Source organism: Triticum aestivum, chromosome 7D, assembly GCF_018294505.1.
Source record: "Triticum aestivum cultivar Chinese Spring chromosome 7D, IWGSC CS RefSeq v2.1, whole genome shotgun sequence".
NCBI classification, from domain to species: Eukaryota; Viridiplantae; Streptophyta; class Magnoliopsida; order Poales; family Poaceae; genus Triticum; species Triticum aestivum.
The window spans coordinates 474,992,105-475,000,966 of NC_057814.1; positions in this window are offsets into that span (position 1 = coordinate 474,992,105).

Sequence of the window (8,862 nt, forward strand, 5' to 3'; positions counted from 1 at the left end):
CAATTGGATTATGCGTGAAGTTACAGGGGGTCCAAACCCTTGTGCCAGTGGAGGGGGTGGCTTATATAGAGTGCGCCAGGACCCCAACCAGCCCACATTACAAGGGGTTCAATGTACATAAAGAAGGGACCTTACTGGTAACGTCAGCATTAAAGTCATATAAATGATCATTAAGACTACAGAGTGAACGCCTGACTGTTGCTAGAGTGACCTTAGATCTTCGGTACTTGTCACAACCTGATTTTTGGCCCTTTCTTTTTCTTTTGATTTTCCGAGGTTTTTGCTTGAGTTTTCTTTTTCCGTGGCTAGGTGATCTGGAAACTAAAGAAGATGACCTCTTCTTTCTTTCCAGAGTGGCATGTCATCCTCAAACCTTTCCCAAGACCTTACCATTTTCATCCTAGCCAAACCCCAATATTCTTTTCCTTGGGAATATTCCTTTTATATTAAAGGAATAACCCAATTTGCCCTAGGTTGTGAAGCAACCTATATTTCTATCACTCCTAAAATTACCAAATAATTCTCATAAATTTTTTTGGTTGATATCTTCCTCAAATATGGCAAAATATTTAATTTTCCATGTTCCTCATCATGCTCAAATAATTCATTTACTATTCTGGCCTATATGGCAGTTTGTGAAAGAAGTGCCATTTATCTTTGCCCAATTGACCCCAAACTTCTTGGACACCTTTTCATGTCCAAATAATTGCCTCATGCCAAAATTCAACTTAATTTGCCTAGTAAATATTCCTGAGCAATTTTTCAAAGTTCCTGTCTGAGGGAATTGGTTGTGAAGGAAGTACTAGCTAGGTTGATCCTATTAAGTTAAAGTTTTCCATGGCTCTTCATATCACCAAATCATCACCCTCCTCAAGATTTGAGCTCATGCAATGCATCATTGTGAGCTGAGCATCAAATCTTTGTTTCTGTCCAATTTTTAAGTTAGTGAAGCAAGTATATTTTATCTTGCTCCATTATTGCTGAAACTTTTCCAGGGCCTTCTCCTACCTATATAACCTAGCCCTAAAAAATTTGGGCATATTACATCTAGCCATTTTCTCTCAGGATTTTTCCTAAGTTTCTGTCCAGAGAGGTGCTGTATGAAGGAAGTACCATTTTGGCTTGGCCAAATGGCATGAAATTTTTATGGCACTCTCATATGAGCAAATAATCCCGCCCTGCCCATTTTCAGCTCAATCCATCACACCATGTGAGTATTTATGAAGGAAATATGCAATAGAGGCAATAATAATGTTACTATTTATTTCCTTATATCATGATAAATGTTTATTATTCATGCTAGAATTGTATTAACCGGAAACATGATACATGTGTGAATACATAGACAAACAGAGTGTCACTAGTATGCCTTTACTTGACTAGCTCGTTAATCAAAGATGGTTATGTTTCCTAGCCATAGACAAAGAGTTGTCATTTGATTAACGGGATCACATCATTAGGAGAATGATGTGATTGACTTGACCCATTCCGTTAGCTTAGCACTTGATCGTTTAGTATGTTGCTATTGCTTTCTTCATGACTTATACATGTTCCTATGACTATGAGATTATACAACTCCCGTTTACCGGAGGAACACTTTGTGTGCTACCAAACGTCACAACGTAACTGGGAGATTATAACGATGCTCTACAGGTGTCTCCGAAGGTACTTGTTGGGTTGGCGTATTTCGAGATTAGGATTTGTCACAACGATTGTCGGAGAGGTATCTCTGGTCCCACTCGGTAATGCACATCACTTAAGCCTTGCAAGCATTGCAACTAATGATTTAGTTGTGGGATGATGTATTATGGAACGAGTAAAGAGACTTCCCGGTAACGAGATTGAACTAGGTATTGAGATACCAACGATCGAATCTCGGGCAAGTAACATACCGATGACAAAGGGAACAACGTATGTTGTTATGCGGTTTGACCGATAAAGATCTTCGTAGAATATGTGGGAGCCAATATGAGCATCCAGGTTCCGCTATTGGTTATTGACCGGAGACGTGTCTCGGTCATGTCTACATAGTTCTCGAACCCGTAGGGTCGGCACGCTTAAAGTTTGATGACGGTTATATTATGAGTTTATGTGTTTTGATGTACCGAAGGTAGTTCGGAGTCCCGAATGTGATCACGGACATGACGAGGAGTCTCGAAATGGTCGAGACATGAAGATTGATATATTGGACGACTATATTCAGACACCGGAATGGTTCCGGGGGTTATCGGATATATACCAGAGTACCAGGGGGTTCATGGAACCCCCCGGAGGTTATTGGGCCTCATGGGCCCAAGTGGTGGAAGAGGAGAGGCGGCCAAGGGGCAGCCGCGCGCCCCACCCCCGAGTCCGAATTGGACAAGGAGGGGGGCGGCGCCCCCCCTTTCCTTTCCCCCTCTCTCTCCTTCCCTCTCCTCTCCTACTCCAACATGGAAGGGGGGAGTCCTACTCCCGGTGGGAGGACTCCTGATGGGGCGCGCCAAGGGTGGCCGGCCCCCTCCCCCTCCTCCACTCCTTTATATACGGGGAGGGAGGCACCCCCTAGAGACACAACAATTGTCCCTTGGATCTCTTAGCCGTGTGCGGTGCCCCCCTCCATCATAATCCACCTCGGTCATCATCGTCGGTGGAACATCATCATCGTCACCATGTCGTCGTGCTGACAGAACTCTCCCTCAAAGCTCGGCTGGACCGGAGTTCGTGGGAGGTCATCGAGTTGAACATGTGCTGAACTCGGGGGTGCCATGCGTTCGGTACTTGATCGGTCGAATCGTGAAGACGTACGACTACATCAACCGCGTTGTGCTAACTTTCGGTCTACGAGGGTACGTGGACACACTCTCCCCTCTCGTTTCTATGCATCACCATGATCTTGCGTGTGCGTAAGAATTTTTTTGAAATTACTACGTTCCCCAACAGTGGCATCCGAGCCAGGTTTTATGCGTTGATGTTATATGCACGAGTAGAACACAAGTGAGTTGTGGGCGATACAAGTCATACTGCTTACCAGCATGTCACACTTTGGTTTGGCGGTATTGTTGGATGAAGCGGCCCGGGCCAACATTATGCATATACTTACGCGAGACTGGTTCTACCGACGTGCTTTGCACACAGGTGGCTGGCGGGTGTCAGTTTCTCCAACTTTAGTTGAACCGAGTGTGGCTACGCCTGGTCCTTGAGAAGGTTAAAACATCACTAACTTGAGGAACTATCGTTGTGGTTTTGATGCGTAGGTAAGAACGGTTCTTGCTCAGCCCGTAGCAGCCACGTAAAACTTGCAACAACAAAGTAGAGGACGTCTAACTTGTTTTTGCAGGGCATGTTGTGATGTGATATGGTCAAGGCATGATGCTATATTTTATTATATGAGATGATCATGTTTTGTAACCGTGTTATCGGCAACTGGCAGGAGCCATATGGTTGTCGCTTTATTGTATGCAATGCAATCGCCCTGTAATTGCTTTACTTTATCACTAAGTGGTAGCGATAGTCGTAGAAGCAATAGTTGGCGAGACGACAACGACGCTACGATGGAGATCAAGGTGTCGCGCCGGTGACGATGGTGATCATGACGGTGCTTCGGAGATGGAGATCACAAGCACAAGATGATGATGGCCATATCATATCAATTATATTGATTGCATGTGATGTTTATCTTTTATGCATCTTATCTTGCTTTGATTGACGGTAGCATTATGAGATGACCTCTCACTAAATTTCAAGATAAAAGTGTTCTCCCTGAGTATGCACCGTTGCCAAAGTTCGTCGTGCCCAGACACCACGTGATGATCGGGTGTGATAAGCTCTACGTCCATCTACAACGGGTGAAAGCCAGTTTTACACACACAGAATACTCAGGTTAAACTTGACGAGCCTAGCATATGCAGATATGGCCTCGAAACACTGAGACCGAAAGGTCGAGCGTGAATCATATAGTAGATATGATCAACATAGTGATGTTCACCATTGAAAACTACTCCATTTCACGTCATGATCGGTTATGGTTTAGTTGATTTGGATCACGTGATCACTTAGATGAGTAGAGGGATGTCTATCTAAGTCGGAGTTCTTAAGTAATATGATTAGTTGAACTTAAATTTATCATGAACTTAGTACCTGATAGTATTTTGCATGTCTATGTTTGTTGTAGATAGATGGCTCATGTTGTTGTTTCGTTGAATTTTAATGTGTTCCTTGAGAAAGCAAAGTTGAAAGATGATGGTAGAAATTACACAGACTGGGTCCGTAACTTAAGGATTATCCTCATTGCTGCACAGAAGAATTACGTCCTGGAAGCACCGCTAGGTGCCAAACCTGCTATAGGAGAAACACCAGATGTTATGAACGTCTGGAAGAGCAAAGCTGATGACTACTCGATAGTTCAGTGTGCCATGCTTTACGGCTTGGAACCGGGACTTCAACGATGTTTTGAACGTCATGGAGCATATGAGATGTTCCAGGAGTTGAAGTTAATATTTCAAGCAAATGCCCGGATTGAGAGATATGAAGTCTCCAAGAAGTTCTACAGCTGCAAGATGGAGGAGAATAGTTCTGTCAGTGAGCATATACTCAGAATGTCTGGGTATAACAATCACTTGATTCAACTGGGAGTTAATCTTCCGGATGATAGCGTCATTGACAGAATTGTTCAATCACTGCCACCAAGCAACAAGAGCTTCGTGATGAACTATAACATGCAAGGGATGGATAAGACGATTCCCGAGCTCTTCGCAATGCTAAAGGCTGCGGAGGTAGAAATCAAGAAGGAGCATCAAGTTTTGATGGTCAATAAGACCACCAGTTTCAAGAAAAAGGGAAAGAGAAGAAGAAGGGGAACTTCAAGAAGAATGGCAAACAAGTTGCTGGTCAAGAGAAGAAACCCAAGTCTGGACCTAAGCCTGAGACTGAGTGCTTCTACTGCAAGCAGACTGGTCACTAGAAGCGGAACTGCCCCAAGTATTTGGCGGATAAGAAGGATGGCAATGTGAACAAAGGTATATGTGATATACATGTTATTGATGTGTACCTTACCAGAGCTCGGAGTAGCACCTGGGTATTTGATACTGGTTCTGTTGCTAATATTTGCAACTCAAAACTGGGACTATGGATTAACGAACACTGGCTAAGGACGAGGTGACGATGCGTGTGGGAAATGGTTCCAAAGTCGATGTGATCGCCATCGGCACGCTACCTCTACATCTACTTTCGGGATTAGTTTTAGACCTAAATAATTGTTATTTGGTGCCAGCGTTGAGCATGAACATTATATCTGGATCTTGTTTGATGTGAGACGGTTATTCATTTAAAACTGAGAATAATGGTTGTTCTATTTATATGAGTAATATCTTTTATGGTCATGCACCCTTGAAGAGTGGTCTATTTTTGATGAATCTCGATAGTAGTGATACACATATTCATAATGTTGAAGCCAAAAGATGCAGAGTTGATAATGATAGTGCAACTTATTTTTGGCACTGCCGTTTAGGTCATATTGGTGTAAAGCGCGTGAAGAAACTCCATACTGATGGACTTTTGGAATCACTTGATTATGAATCACTTGGTACTTGCGAACCATGCCTCATGGGCAAGATGACTAAAATGCATTTCTCCGGAACTATGGAGCGAGCAACTGATTTGTTGGAGATCATACATACTATTGTATGTGGTCCAATGAATGTTGAGGCTCGCGGCGGGTATCGTTATTTTCTCACCTTCACAGATGATTTAAGCAGATATGGGTATATCTACTTAATGAAACATATGTCTAAAACATTTGAAAAGTTCAAAGAATTTCAGAGTGAAGTTGAAAATCATCGTAACAAGAACATAAAGTTTCTGCGATCTGATCGTGGAGGAGAATATATGAGTTACAAGTTTGGTCTACATTTGAAACAATGCGGAATAGTTTCGCAACTCACGCCACCTGGAACAGCACAACGTAATGGTGTGTTCGAACGTCGTAATCATACTTTACTAGATATGGTGCGATTTATGATGTCTCTTACTGATTTACTGCTATCGTTTTGGGGTTATGCTTTAGAGACGGCCGCATTCACGTTAAATAGGGCACCATCAAAATCCGTTGAGACGACGCCTTATGAACTGTGGTTTGGCAAGAAACCAAAGTTGTCATTTCTTAAAGTTTGGGGCTGTGATGCTTATGTGAAAAAGCTTCAACCTGATAAGCTCGAACCCAAATCGAAGAAATGTGTATTAATAGGATACCCAAAGGAAACTGTTGGGTACACCTTCTATCACAGATTCGAAGGCAAGACATTCGTTGCTAAGAATGGATCCTTTCTAGAGAAGGAGTTTCTCTCGAAAGAAGTGAGTGGGAGGAAAGTAGATCTTGATGAGGTAACAGTACCTGCTCCCTTATTGGAAAATAGTTCATCACAGAAACCGGTTCCTATGACGTCTACACCAATTAGTGAGGAAGTTAATGATGATGATCATGAAACTTCAGATCAAGTTGTTACTGAACCTCGTAGGTCAACCAGAGTAAGATCCACACCAGAGTGGTACGGTAATCCTGTTCTGGAGGTTATGTTACTAGACCATGACGAACCTACGAACTATGAAGAAGCGATGGTGAGCCCAGATTCCGCAAAATGGCTTGAGGCCATGAAATCTGAGATGGGATCCATGTATGAGAACAAAGTATGGACTTTGGTTGACTTGCCCGATGATCGGCAAGCCATCGAGAATAAATGGATCTTCAAGAAGGACGCTAACGGTAATGTTACTGTCTATAAAGCTCGACTAGTTGCAAAAGGTTTTCGACAAGTTCAAGGGATTAACTACGATGAGACCTTCTCACCCGTAGCGATGCTTAAGTCTGTCCGAATCATGTTAGCAATAGCCGCATTTTATGATTATGAAATTTGGCAAATGGATGTCAAAACTGCATTCCTGAATGGATTTCTGGAAGAAGAGTTGTATATGATGCAACCGGAAGGTTTTGTCGATCCAAAGGGAACTAACAAAGTGTGCAAGCTCCAGCGATCCATTTATGGACTCACTACTAGGAAAAGGGCTATAGCTAATATGGACATTAATGGCGCACCATGTATGTGGTGCGCCACTGCTATATAGCAGTGGCGCACCAGATATAGGTGCGCCATTAATGACATATTACTAATGGCGCACCTGGTGTGTGGTGCGCCATTACTAGTTTTGAAAAAAAAATTGTTAGCAGTGGCACACCAGGGGATAGTGCGCCATTACTAGTTGACATAGTAATGGCGCACCAGATATGTGGTGCGCCATTACTATGTGTATGACTGGGTCAAACCTTGGCCAAACTTAGTAATGGCGCACTTTGCATAGGTGCGCCATTACTATGTCAAACTTAGTAATGGCGCACCTACACAAAGTGCGCCATTACTAACTTTGACCAAGGTTTGACCAAGTCATACACATAGTAATGGCGCACTTTGTGAAGGTGCGCCATTACTAACTTTCTTTGCAGCCCCCCTGGGACCGCCTTTTTAGTTTAAAAAAAAAGAAAATGATGGAAATGTCAAAAAAATAAAAAAAAATAAGTTTCCCATGTGATATGTCGTCTAGTTGTTGGGAAAATTTACAAATATGAATCTCGACTTTATTTGCAAAATTTCTCTCGAATTAACTTCTGCATACGAACTCGGATTAAAAAAATTTTATATGAAAAATCATCTACTCAAAAAGGTACATCCAAATTCAATCGGGGGAACCACGATGAATATTTTCAGAATCCCCAAAAACCTAACAGAACGAAAGATACGGGGCTTTTAAGATCTAGAGGGGGAAATGAAAAAAAATTCAAACTTAGTAGTGGCGGACCATTTGCTAGGTGCGCCACTAGTAACAGAAAAAAATTGGTTTCAAAATTTTTTTTTGGAATTTTTTTTCAAAATATGATACGTAATATGACCGGGAAGTTTGAAATGTTTTTAAAAAATTTCATCACACTCATGAACATGAACAAAGTCCTAGACATCAACAAGGTTTAATAGAATTGATATGATAGATATATCAACAACTGCCTGTTAAGTGAGGTGGTGCTGGGGTTGGATAGAACTGCGAAGTTAAGCATGCTCATGCTGGAGTAGTGTGAGGATGGGTGACCTTCCGGGAAGTTTGACCACGAAGTGCGATTTGACTTGAGATTAAGCATATTGACCCGAGATTAAGCCATAGTGACCCGAGATTAAGACAAAACAAAAAAAAATTGAAAAAAATTTCTGAAATATTTTTTTAAAAAAATTGTTAGTAATGGCGTACCGGATATGTGGTGAGTAATGGCGCACAGTTGGACATAGTAATGGCGCACTCTGTGGTGCGCCACTATTATCTGGTATACTAATCGCGCACCTCTGGCGTGGTGATAGTGGCGCACCTATAGTGCGCCATTAATGGCCAAAACAGGTGCGCCACTAATTAGCCTCTCGGAGTTGGAATAAATGTTTTGATAGTGTGATCAAAGCATATGGTTTTATACAGACTTTTGGAGAAGCCTGTATTTACAAGAAAGTGAGTGGGAGCTCTGTAGCATTTCTGATATTATATATGGATGACATATTCTTGATTGGAAATGATATAGAATTTCTGGATAGCATAAAAGGATATTTGAATAAGAGTTTTTCAATGAAGGACCTCGGTGAAGCTACTTATATATTGGGCATCAAGATCTATAGAGATAGATCGAGACGCTTAATTGGACTTTCACAAAGCACATACCTTGACAAAGTTTTGAAGAAGTTCAAAATGGATCAAGCAAAAAAAAGTTGAAAAAAAAAATTGAAATATATTTTTAAAAAAATTGTTAGTAATGGCGCACCAGATATGTGGTGAGTAATGGCGCACCGTTGGACATAGTAA